The sequence below is a fragment of the Mesitornis unicolor genome, unplaced genomic scaffold, assembly GCF_000695765.1.
Source record: "Mesitornis unicolor isolate BGI_N332 unplaced genomic scaffold, ASM69576v1 scaffold30285, whole genome shotgun sequence".
Lineage (NCBI taxonomy): Eukaryota > Metazoa > Chordata > Aves > Mesitornithiformes > Mesitornithidae > Mesitornis > Mesitornis unicolor.
The window spans coordinates 16,430-30,286 of NW_010186658.1; positions in this window are offsets into that span (position 1 = coordinate 16,430).

A 13,857-nucleotide genomic window follows, 5' to 3' on the forward strand; every position below is an offset into this window, starting at 1 on the left:
GATTTACTGCTTGTGCACTGCCTGAAGAACTGGATTTACACCGGGAGCTCTTGACCCGCTGCAAAAGCAGCACTGAGACCCACGAGCTGCAGCCACCCGGGTTGGGAATGACACAGAAAAATCTGTGCTATGAGTGAAAGCGCTGCAATTTGATGGTGGCTGGCATCTCGTCAGGGATGTGCTTTTCACCACCCTCGCCAAAAGCAACCAGCTGATAAACTGTCCTGTTTTTAAAAAAGAAAAATTACAAAAAATCCAATTTCTGCTCCATGAGCTCCTCCTCCCCAGCGGTCAGAAACCCTCCCCTAACTTGCAGACTGAATTGTTTCTTGGCCGGTACGTAGCCCCTTGTCACCCTGCCAAAGTTAATCTTTAGCTTAAGTAGTCTGAACTACAAGGAGAAAAATAACATTCTCCCTGCATTACCAATTACAGAGAAAACCCAACTTTTCACAAATGGCCAGAGCTGCCTTCCTCAGCCCATTGACTAATTAAAAAGCCAAAAAAACCCCCTTTAATCTCCACGAAACCACAGTAAAAAATCCATCTCTACTTAGACAAAAGGTGCCCTAAGAGCTCCCTCAGCCCTCAGATGCTACACAGCTCATGGGCATTGGGAAATGTTGTGTGGAGGCACCGAGGAGTTAATGCAGCAGAGTCCTCACAGCCCACACCGAGCCCCCAGGAATGACTCCGGTGTCTGGGATCAGAGCTTTATTGCCAGCTCATTTCATGCGCTGCCCAAGGATGACTAATGGGACTTTGGGGAGGGACTGGGAGAGGGGTAAGGGAGCTCTATCAGATCCTTGACAAAGTCAAAGCACAGCTGGTTGCAATAAGGATAAGGCATGGAGGCAGTGGTGCATGTGTGCATGAAAGGCAGCTCTGGGGATCAGGGATATCTCTCATGGAAGCTGTGGTGCCGACACATCTCATGGCAGCTCCCCTGAGCTCACCGATAGCCAAATCACCCATCAACCCCATCAAAACTGAACACTCTTTGTTTCCATAGCAGCTCTCTGCTCAAATAGTGCTGATCAACCACTTTGTTATGTTCACATGGAAGAAGTCAGTGAGAAGAAGGTCTGAACACGCAGGGTAAGCCAACAGCCTTCAAAAGCCTGTGATTTATCTCGTCCAAAGAGACCCAGTGAAGGAGCAGCACGGCAGAGCACACCATGGGATGCCTGACACGGCATCCTGGAGCAGGCAGTAAGACATGAGGAAGGTGGATGTAACCTTAAGCGCTACTCTAGAGCTAATTCAGACACAAATGCAAATGTCTCCTCAATTTTACCATCCTTCCACAATGGAAGTGGCCAATTACATTGCATGATCATGGCCTACATCTCTACAGGCCACGGCTCCTGAAAGGATTGGGGTTTTTGTTGGGTTTGGTTTTAAGTAAAAAGCTAACAGCTAGAGCCCAAATACGCAAGAATGAACCTAGATCTTTTAAAGGAGCAGGATCAAGACTGACTCTTTGCCTGCTGTTAGAAGAACTGAGCACTGCAACTACTTGTGCCTGCTGGTGTGGACAGCAATCGCCCACGCAGCTCAGAGGAAGCTCTCCCTCCAGCCCTGGGGCACAGCTCAAGAGCTCAAAGTAACACAAAAAGCCTCTTCTTTAAGGTCTCTGTGCTCCAGCAGTAACACAGCTGATGAAAGCTCCATCCCCTGCGTTCCCACAGCCCCAGGCTCCCAAGATGACCCTTGGGTATGATCCACCACAGCACCACAAGGTCTTCTGACCCACCCGGACGTGGAGACTGCCCTGGAGGCTTCCCACGCAAAAAGCAGCGTGCTGTCCTGACCTCTCCTCCCTAGGGAAGCCGACAGCTTACTGCCCTGTCAGCCTTCATCTCGGAAACCAGGGACGGTCAATTCACGTCTGCAGGACCCAAGACAAGCTGTTGTAAGAGGCTGGTGTCACCCCTTCACTCTACACCACCACCTCCTTCATCTCTCCATGCTTCCAAGGCCAGATGTTTTCTTCCTGTTGTTGATTACTGCCATACCAATGATGTCAGCTGCTGAACAGGAAGTTGCCAGCTCGATTTAAGCTCAAAGGTTGCTCCAAAACCAGATATAAAAGGAAGAAGGAAAAAAAAGGAAAAGGAAAAAGATCGTTTAAGCATCACTTCATCAGTGATGAAACCTTCAAAGGAGGAATTAAAGAGCTTGTGGTCCTTGTAGCGGCTCCCTGAATCCGCGTGCATTTCAGACCTAATCCTAATGTTTCTCTTTATTTAACATACACTCTCAGCAAGTTAAATGGCAAAGCCAAAGCTAGGATTACAGTGGTTTCTCAGCTATGAACAGAAAACATTCTGGAGATTTATCTTTTAGCCTTCTGAGATGCAGACTCCAAAATGCAACAGCCTATGGCTCAGCAGCAAGCAAGCTGGTTTACATCAGCAAAGTAACTGCTTTTTAACAACACAGTTTTAAAAGGATTTTGTCTTTTACAAATAAACTAAGTAAAATACTGATGAGATCCCACGATTACTGGACAGTCTGCTTATCTTTTCCCCAGACAACCCGAGCGTTCCCCTCCCTTTGGAAGGCAACGGGATTCACGCACCTGCGTCCCCCACGTACCACGACCGCTCCAACCACAATCACCGAGACTTCTTAATCACCGCCCCGATGCGCCTGGTTTTGCTCTCCCGTCATTACACGCAGCTTCACACTGCTTACAAGGTGCATCTGCTCTTACTCCCCAGGATTTCGGCTGCCACCCACCCGTCACCCGTGGCTGTTTCTCTGTCTCGCTCCCGATCCTTCGCTCCTCCTCGGCCAGATTAATCGGCTCAAGATTAAAGGCAGACGACGAGCCGAAGTGAGACACCACCACCAATCTCTCTTAGCTTATCTGTGCAGCTCTCCTGTACCAGAGCTGGCGTTGGGCCACGCTCAAACGTCGTGTGTCCAAAATGCTTGGAGGCTGCGGGGGAGAGATAACAGCCACGGTGCACCAGGCACTGGTGCTAAATGGCAGAAACTCAGAGGAACTGATTTAAAGGAAACTTTCTAAGGATGGGGGAAGATAAAGTAGCATTGTTTTAACACAAGCATGAGAAATCTAAGTAGGGTGGAAGTGGCAGTTTATAACGCACCAGCATTTACTAATCACACCACTTATTAAGGGTTGGCTTTAAGCGCACCTTTGTTTTCCATTCAGCTGCTCTATCTTCTCACTTACTGTAAAGCAATACAACCCCTTAGTGCACAGCACACTTAAAATGGAGCCACCCTCAGCTTTAAACAGGGGCTTTATAACGTGTGGCATCACATCTTGGCTTCCTTCTACAAACTCAGACACGCCAGGGCTTTCTGAAGCTTTTCTGAAGCAGGGGAGAACAGCAGCTCCCGCTCAGAGCAAGTGCCCGGTTTGAGAGCAGAGGTTTTTATCCTGCATGGGCATCAGGGATCACACGCAGAAGACTGGGGAACTTAACCAAGAGCCTGCAGGATGCTTTGAGACTGAAAAAATCCCGTATAATCGCTCTCTGGCACATCGAAGCTCTCCAAAAAATGCAGTTTAAGAGCCATGCCTTTTTCTTTTTGACCCCTCGCTAAGCCCAAGAGAAATTATTGCTTCAGCAGAACGGCTGGATTCAGCTATTAGCCTTGCCTTAAAAACAAAACTTTACTTTTTGGATGGATGTCCTCATGGGTGGGGATTAATGGGTTTTATAGCTTCCTGGTATTGTGGCATGTTGAGTTTTTTTCTTTTTTGCTTCCTGCCTTGGCTTGCTCTCAACCTCTTCCTGCAATTTCTATTAATAACCCTCAGACCCAGCTTTCCCCTGCAAAGGCCTTTTTCAACTGCTTTAATTACGTGTCACCCAAAGCACACATTGCAGTTTTTCTCCATCTTCATCCAGTGAACTCTGCTACCAGGAAAAACTACTTGATATGGACAATATAGAAGTGAATTAGGGTCAGATGTTACAAAAACTGTGTATGCAGTAAAACCATGTATGCAGGGTTCCAGTTGCTATTATAAACTGCAGTTTTACACATTATTTCCTGCTCCTACAAGCACTAAATGTGCCTATTGTTTAAGAGGAGTTTATAAGGTGAAAATCCTTCACATTTAAGCTTAACTGTTAGCAGGCAGATTTCCCCTACCCCAAACTTTAAATAGCAGCTTGATCACCATAAACACATCTGCCTGTTGAATACCACTTAATCTTCACAGCAACTGCATGTGATGAAATCTGGTGAATTTATGGAGTTGTACATTCTGTCACAAGCCATTTTATTGAGAGGTTGTAATTAAATTCAGCCCTGGTAATTGCGCAGCTCCCTGCTTCGAAGTCTGGCGTCCTTGCAAGTCTATGGCTGCAGTAATATTCTCCTGGCGCTGGTGTGAACTGGGATTAATGCTACGAAAGTCAGAGGAATAAAATCACTACGTGAAAGCCAGGCCCTTGACTGACCCAAGAGGCTCCACAGAAGATGATCCCATAATCGCAGACCTTACTTCATCCACAGGCTTCAAAGTCTCTGTTCGTAAAATACCATAATCCCTTCTACTATTAATTATATATCACTGACCCTTCTGCGTGTCAAGAAATCAAGCTACCAAAAGCTGCTTTGTCCACTCATAGGGTTATTCAAAAGCCAAGATTTCTGCTCAGGTATCGAAACACAACTGCCAGCTCCCCAGCTCTGCATCAATTTAGGCTAAAGAGAGACCTCAGCATTTCTTCTGAGCTCAAAAATCCCAAATCAAGTAACCTAAAAGAGCCTCCCATCGCCTATGTTCTGATTTCATACCCAGTTCTTCCTCTAAACCAAGCTCTGGGTCATTTTTTGATCTAGGACAAGAAAGGATAGCGACAAAATCGCTTTTAAGGTGATCTTTTCATGTATCTGACATACCTAAGCTGACACGTTTAACCACAGAAAGGCAATGAGAAGTCAAAGGAAGCATTTTCTTACCATCCTGGATCCAGCAATCAGACTTTGGCTTTGTGGATTTGTGGGGTTTTATTACTTTCTCATTCTTAAATAATGAGATGGCTCAGCAGAACACCACCGCACAGCCCAGCATTTACCGTGCTAACGCAGCTACACCAGGACTGCTCGCTCGTACGCGCCTGCCAACCCCAGCAGAAAAGGCAGAACAAACGACACGGCGCGTTGCTTTCTGTCAGTTCAGATCCAGTTTGTGAGGCTCCATGCAGAGAAATCAGAAGCTGGACCAGGCTCAGAAGAATGAGACATATCCGTGCTGGGCTGATTACATTTTCAGGCTGCAATGTGCTGTTATTCCCTCGCTGATGTCATACAGATATTTCACTTGTCTTTTTGGCTGATGAGAACCAAACTATGATTAATAATTTCATGCCAGCTGGACACAAATGTAAAGAACGGGGCTGTGTGTCCAAACAATAATTAATGACCCTCTTCAACAGCTGGAGTGACTACATATTAAGATCAGATCAAAAAAGGCTCCATTTCTTTACAGATTTATTGTACATCCAAGCTCAGGAGGTCACCGTGAGGAGGTGGGGAGCCGAGTTCAAAAGAGATATTTAAGCGCTTCCAAGATTCAGTCTTTCTTTTAGGCATATCCCACACTTGAAGCCCATGAAAAAAGCACTCAGGACTTCAAAGACTCCCATACAAATTGGTCTGTGAACCTTGAGCGAATGGGACTGAGAAAACCTCTGTTTGCAGCCACGGATTTCAAGTCAAGGCAAAACACAGCGGTAACAACGCATCCAAGGGGCAAAACTCTGATGGGAAACAAGAGGACGAGAGATGAAGTGCCGTAAGCCAGCGCTGCTCCTCTCAGGTCAGTGGACATGCCTTGCCCGTCAGGCTTTTTCCACTGCCCACGAAGCTGGAACCATTCTGGATCTGCATCACGGTCGCCAGGACCGGATTTTGGCTTCTCGGCTTCATCTCATCGCCCATGGATGTCTCAGGGTGGCGTTGCAGATGGGGAGGAACACAACTGCACCATTGGCTGACCACACAGAGCCATCTGTTCATCTCCTATCAGCTCTTTAAGGCTGATATTGCTGCAAAATAGCTACTGAGATCTTATAAAGGCCTGCAGGAAGCCCTACCTAGATCATCATTTAAATACTGTGGCACAGTCCCCAGCTGCCCGATTTCCTCCCTTCAGGTCCCAAATAGCCCTCTCAGGCAGCCTGGCCTCCTCCCAGGACCATGAACCGCCCCGCCACATCTTGGGGCACAAAGCACCAGGTTTGAGGCAGAAAAGGATGCGGTCCTGGGCATCGCCTGACTCGGCCAACCCAGTGATGGACACTGAGCCCCCGCAGCTCTTCCAACCCTATAGCAAACTGCTTAGGAAAACTCATACATGCAAGATGCTGCCTTTTTTTTGTTTCCATACACTCAGCTTTTACAGGCAACTCTTACATTTTAAAGTTCAATTTAATTTCCTGTCTCCAGATCGATCGATAGCCTGAATTGCCCCCAGATCCAGGCTGCGGGACAGCTCGGTGTGAGCCATTTCCACACAGCTGCCTTATTCCCCTTTTACAGAGAGAAGAGCATCCTGCACACCTTTTTCTCCAGCTACTGCTATGCTACAAAGACTTTACAAAACTTCTTCAGTTCACAGTGGATAAAGAGGCTCTGCACATCAGTCCAAAAAGTGCTTTGTAGCCCATCAGTAGCTGAACTTTTTGGACACTGATACAACTCCTGAGCGATTTTATAGCTGAAATAAAGTCTGTTGGGAAGCATCATTAACTGACACACATTTCTGGAATGAGGTTTTTGAAGCGATATTGGGTTACGCTATCTCTATCTCTATCAATATTGGGTTAAGCTTTCCTTTGGGAACTTTCCCCCTTCTCCTTTGCACAAAAGCAGTGCTGTGCGGTAACGTGGGATCCTTCTCGAGGAACTCCTTTACCAGCTCACGTCCCTGTAGGCTGTGCCAGGGAATTTCATTCATATGTAAAACGCTACAGAGTCCCCCAGATTCCAAAAATACACACGCTGCACATATGTAAGTGCTTTGAGGAACAAAGCAATCTGGGGAAAATATGCCCTAGGAGCGGTCAGGAAGGGGAACTTCCAAAAGCACAGCCCCTTTTTGAAAGGCTTTGAAAATTCACCCAGAGATTTCCCAGTTAACATTTGCATGTTAAAAATGTCTAACGGTTCCTCCTTATTACTTAAAATAAGCTTTCAAGATGCAGGAAGCCAAAAGCACTTTACGAGCACAGGGCTGACCCCGTCTCCTCCCTCACACTGGGTTTTTCCTTTTATTCCCATCCTGACAGAAACCAGAGCTGCGGGGATGGGGGCGTCTGCGTCTGCATCTGCAGGATCCCAGCTGGGAGGGACAGGGACCATCCCATTGCTCGGTGACTTTCAGTCCCACACCAGGCTCTCGGGCAGCCCTACAGTAAAAATAATCACTTTATACTCACAATATGAGGGTTTATGTGAACTTAACAAATTGAAATTAAAGCTTAGAACCCCTCTGCAACAAAGCCACCTCCCTTTATGGACAGAAAGCATCTAGCATGGAGAAATTAAATGACATATCCATTGTCACAGGGGTCCTAACACCAACTGCAGCCTATCAGGGGAAGAAAAGAGCTTTCCCAGAAGCTGTAACTCCTAAATGCCCATTGCTGCATTCCTTTTAAATGCACACAGCATCCATGGGAGGCAGGGCTGTGCAAAGATGCAGGCACAGCACCAAGCCAACCAACAACTGGCAATTTATAAGCATGATTAAAATATGCTGGACAGGAGGAGCTAATTTGTATTCCTCAAACATTTCTCCCTCTCACCAGAAAGACTGAAAAAACCCCAGTTTCTAAGAAACAGATGGGATCTATGAAGGGAAGGCTGAAGGAAAGATTAGAAAAGACTCCGCTGACCCAAGACGTCAGATCCCGCTCCACAGACGGCGCTCGCCCGAATCCAACCAAGTGAGAAATAGAAACACTGCATTCAGTTTTAGCCATTGCATCTTCCAGGCATCACCTGCTTCCCTCCCCTGACACGCAGAGCTGATTCCCGGTGCGGAAAGTCAAAAGTTCCTGTCTGACAAGGAAGGTTTCTGCTGAGTCAAGCTCACGGGAAGGTAAAAGCAGCCAAGAGATTGAACATTGGTATGAAAGGAAAAATCCCTGCCCAGAAAAACACGGCAATAATAGAGCTGCAGGCACCATCTCCTGCTGTTTCTTTCAGGACCTTGTCTCAACCCGAAGGTGACTGAGACAGGTTATCCAGTGAGATTCAACACACTTGTCCTGGAAACCTCTCACAGGCAGCCAGTGATGTACATTAACGCTGGAGATGGGTATTTGTATTTATTGTTAAGATTGCTTTTCCATCTCCAGCAGACAGGCCTGAGCTGGAGGACCCAACTTTTACACCTGCACCCTTCAAAATATCACACACATTTTCCATTGATGTAAGAGAAAACCCGTTGGTGATATCCATTAGCTCTTAAAACCCTCCTGTGTGTCATCCATAAGGGTTGAGATGACAGCACTGGGCACATGAAAGCAAAAAAAGCATTTAACAGCATCTCTTCAAATAAAACACGAACTCTTCTGCGTGCAGTGGGAAAGCAGCACCAGTGATCCCAACCGTCATATGGAATAAGGGGGATTAAGAGCTATTGCATAAACATACAACATTGGTTATTTCTCCTGAGTGAGCGCCAAATCCCTCTTTTCAGATGCACGGAAAAATCTAGGTCAGTCACATCTGCAGGAAGAGGCTGCGCTGTCAGCGCCGTTGCCGTTTCAACATCCATTTGTTCGTAGCTAAATCAGTCTCCAGCGCGTGTGGGAAATCTCCATCCTCTCCTTCCTCCGCAGTGACGGGGTGAGCGTGTCCAGAGCTGAACGGGGCAAAATAGAGCAAGGGCCCTGCTCAGCTGCTCTTTAAACACATCAGTGCTGCCAAAGAGAGAGAAATTTGGGAGAGGAGCGAGGGTCAGGATCCAGAGCAGCTCTGAGGAAGGCAGAAGGTGGGAAAATAGGGAAAAATCTACTGATGGGCTCACGAACACGCTGGTAGGCACTCACGAGCTGAGGATCTGATGGCTGTCGCACCGCAGGCCTCCTGCATAACCTCAGGCCAAGCCACACAGCTCCCCAAGTCCTCATCTGCTCCTCACAGGAGATGACAAACAACAGTCGCAGCCCACAGGGAAAAAGATAATAAAACTCCCAACAACACACAACGGGCGCTGGGGACAGAGCAGCTGCTTCCTTCTGCGCAAACTGGCAAGAAACATCAAGGCCTTGGCAGATTCGCTTCGCTTGCTTCCAATGAGACCCCTTTGGGAACCCCATGAGGACAGCAGAGGGGATCCCATCCAGCAGAAAATCGGCATCGCTGGGACGCTGGAAGCGGAGGCAGCCCCAGGCAGGGAGGCTGCCGGCCCCACGGTAGCTGCACACACGCAGGCAGAGGTGCCTAATGGACTTAGAGGGGTTTAAAAGCTTGAGGAGAGCAGCTCGCAACGGGGGAGTGCCCATCTCTGTTTACGGGCCGACTTTCTCGGTAATGATTTTAAGCCCGCTCTGAATGAAAGCAGCAAACACAGCAGCAGGAAGCTGGGAGCCGCTGAAGCGAACAAGATTTAGCGTGAATCGGTGCAGAGGATGAGGAGTGCGGGGGTATCAAAAGCACCGAGGGGAGCTGGGGAGAGGAGAGAAAGGGCCGGAGGGACTCGGCGCTCCTGTGTGGTAATGTCATTATCTTAGTAACAGAGTTCAAGGAAGCCTCTACGCATATAAATCACCAGTAATCTTTTATACGAGCAAGTGGACATTTTAATTACATTTCTAGAGAATTAAGCATTTCTTTGCTGCAGAAGAACCACCGCCAGCTGCTGGAAAGTGAAGCAAGCCACACACCCCAATGCAGCCCATCTGAAGCACCAAGCCCCAGCCACACAGTTCCTCTTTTATCTCTGCTACTGGGTGCAAATCGAAACAAAATTCGGGCTGGTGTCTGCGGAACAATGCGGTGCTGTGCACACAGAGCGCTGGTGACACACTGCAGCTCTGTGGTCACTGCCCTTGCACCCAAAATGCTCCGTTTTCTACTTCCAACCACTGCTGTGTCATCTCCTCCTGTCTCACTGTCTCCATCCTCCTCCTTTCTGCACCATTTAGACTCCTGCTCTCTTCCAGGGTAGAGCTTACCCTGATAATATAAAACAGCAGCGCCCAGTAGGGTAGAACATGATCTGGTCTTCACTGGTGGGTCTACACACACACAAAGGCCCATATACCCCGTGCACATTCTCCGTGTCATTAGGATAACTGCTAGTCAAGTTCAAAAGGCAGCTGGCTTCAAGTCACCAAAAGCCAGACAGAGCTATAATTTCTCTCACTGTAATTTCTCTCTATGATTATAACAGTGGTTGACTGAGTCAACACAGCAATGGCAGCCAGCGATTTCACTCAAGGACAGCAGATACCCAGGAAGAAGTGGAGTTTTTGGGAGCAGGGGCTGAAATGCGTGGGAGCTGGCCTGGGTGGATGGAGGTCTCACTGGGACATTGAATAGGTCAGAGTGTCAGAGGTGGTGAATACACACACAGCTCAGCTCCATCCTCTCTGAAGGGTCAGGAGCAATCCTGCCCCGACTGAAATCAGGGGGAGTTTTACCACTGATGCTGATGGGGATTTCACCCATCACAGGTAATAAGTGATCAAACCACCACAAGACTTGGAGATCACCCTGTTCTCAGCAGTGATATCTCCACTCCAGGACTGTGTGATACCCTAGAGCACCAACCTACCCCAAGCTGGGACAAGAGCGGCTCAAAAATGTCATCTTTAGCTCAAGAAATCTGTGGCTCCATGGATGAGAAGGAGCCTCTTGTAAAGGGCAAGATGATGGAGTCCTTTTCCAAAAAGGACTCTCTATCCATGGAGAACAGGGGAGCTTTGAGATGCTGGAGCCTATCTAACATCCCTCTCTCTTCCAAAGTCTTCTGCAGATCACCCTGGAATCCTCCCTTCAACTCAATGCCCAAACACTGCATTCTGACATTTCAAAAGGGAGACAATCCACGTTTTTTCCAGAGTAATGTTATCCCAAAGCATGCACGGCGCTGTTTGCCCTCGGCTGACGTACCCACAGTAGCCAATATTGTTTCAAGGTAGGGATAGAGAAAGGATTGTACAAATTGCTGCTCCAGAAAAACAATCCTATCACAATCATTTCACCTCTCAGCGGCTCTGAACAGCAAAACCAACTGCATTTTTTCGTATGTTAGCAAAGTCTGCTGGAGTCTTGCCTTTGGCACCGAAGAGGGCAGAGCCAGAAGGATCATAGCTGGAATTCCTGCTCAGATAGCCTCTGTGCAACCAGCAGACAGAAAAAGAAATGAGCCCTAAGTCCTGAGCGAAGCAACCTGCAGGAAGGCTCAGGAAAGGCAGGGAACATAGGAAAGGGCCAATTCAGATCATCACCAGCAGCCACTCACCCCCATCCCAGTGGATGAGCTGGGAAGCACTGGGCTGGAGCCAGATCTGTGTCCCACCAGGACACATTGGTCCTGCACAGAAAATGTGGCTGCTCCATTTGATACCGGTTAAGAGATGAATTCTCCTATTGGGAGATGAATTCTCCTATCTCCAATGCTGCAGTGAAGACTTGACTTTAAAGGGGAAGGGAAGTAAATGAGCACAGGGCTTGGAAACAATAGGTACATTCTTGAACGCCTCTGTGCTTCCCTTGGATGTGTCTGCCATGAGAATTAAAGGAACAACATTGAATTTGAGCTGAGCCGAAAACGAAGTTCGCCGAAACCAAACCAGACCCTGAATTCCTGGCACTACTGAGGTCAAAACTCTGTGTTACCTCACTGAAACCAGGATTTCACCCCCAGTTTTTGTAAAACCAACCATCAGTAGAAACCTATCCAAGATTCTTGTTTTAATTTCACTGAAAAATGCACATAAAACAAACATTTCACTACAGTGATTGTAAACTAAACAGCCCTACAGTGTCCTCCTGCCTGAAAATGTGAAACAAATTGAGGCATGCAGCCGACGAACCTGTTTTCTTGCAAAAAGGAGGGCTATGTGTAAAGGAGAAAAACAGATGGAGTAAGGTATTTGTAAACAGGCAACACGGAGTTCGCTTGAAGCACAAATGAAGAAACATGGGTGGTTTTTCTGACAAAGCTCTCATGCACGAGGCTTTTCCAAAAAAGCCTGAACGGAGGGAGACACATTTCCACGAGAGGAGCGTTTAAAATATAGGACGACATAAACATTGATGTGTCATTTTCAGGCTGCAATTTGCTTGCGATATTATGAATTTAGCTCACAAACCGTTGTCCTATTTCTCATAAAAGAGAAAACGCCACAATCATCCACAGCTCCCACCTGTTTTGGGAGACACCAGAGACCACCCACCGAGAGCACGTCCACGCGGGCAGCGCTGCAGGCTTCCTGCTGCAAAAACATCTTTGCCAACGGGATAATTCTGCTGAGAAGGGAACAGCTGAGCTGACACAGAGCAGAGCCTCCGACGCTTTGAAGTCTGGTTGGATTATTTGAGATATAATGAGAAGTTATAAAATGGGGGGCTCTCCTCCAACTTCTCTAACTCAAGAGATGAGTTGCAAGCTCAAGAGATGAGTTACAAACGCCACTGATGAAATATTCAAATACTACAGTCATAAACACAACGTACATCTGTGCACGCATGGGAAGGTCCAAGCATTTCTGAAGCAGGAGGCTCTGCACAGGTAAAATTGGCCAACCAAAGTAAAAGGCCACTTCAGGAAACTCTGCTTAAGCAATTCCTGCTTAAAATGCTTCTACAAGTGCCACTAGGGGAAATGATGCTGTTGAAAGGTCAGATGGAGACTACAGAGAATGTTATTTTGATCCAGTTTAACTTAACAAGGAAGAACCCAATGGTAATTCAAGTGTGAACCAGGTGTACTGACAACAAAGGAACCACCACTGAAACAAAGTCAAAGAACTGAAGCTGTAAAGAAAATACCATTTCAGTGTTATTAATCTAAATTGACAGCAAAGATGTGAGGAAAAACTGGGTATTAGTATTCACAATGAGACCATCCACAACTACCCTCCCACTTCACATTCTCTCTATGTGTGAGGTTATCTTCATACACCAACTTTACACTCTGAAGTGATAATGCTATGAAAATTCATTTCCTCCGTTATTTTGAGGTCATTTATTTGAAGCATTAGACCAAGTCCATAGGTCAGATACAATGTCAGTTGTCACAACCATCCTCTAAGAGATGAGGATGTTTTAGTCCATACGGAGCTTGGTTTCACTGAGGAGAGTCAGGCTGATTCCTGGCTGTGCCCAAGATCTCTTTATACGCCTGGACTGGACAACAGACACCAGTACCTGTTCTGAACCACCTCTTTTATTTCTCTGTACCTTCACTTCCCTGCTGTGGAACGGCAGCACCTCAGAGTAATGCAAGAATGCAAGATGCTCAGATACTGGATCACTTTACACCTTTATCCTTGATCCCCATATGCAGGAACAGACTCCAGGACGCCGTGTGACAGCTTACACGTGATCAGCTGCACTGCAACACAGGGGTTTACTTTCTTCTCTAGCTCAAACAAGGTTAACAACAACTCACTTATGGAGTTTTAAGGCCCTGGTTTTCAAAAGCCAAGAATCTGTAGCCAACACAAGTGGGACAGACAGCCTGGAAGTCATTCATGAGGCATTTCAGAGCCAGAGGGGAACACCATGAGTGTCTAATCCTGGTGTCAGCAGAACAGTCAGTCTGCCTCTCTATTTTGAGATATTTTCATTTCCCAATTTCTTTCTTCCTCCCAAAAGAGGATATGAGCACAAAAGGAGCAA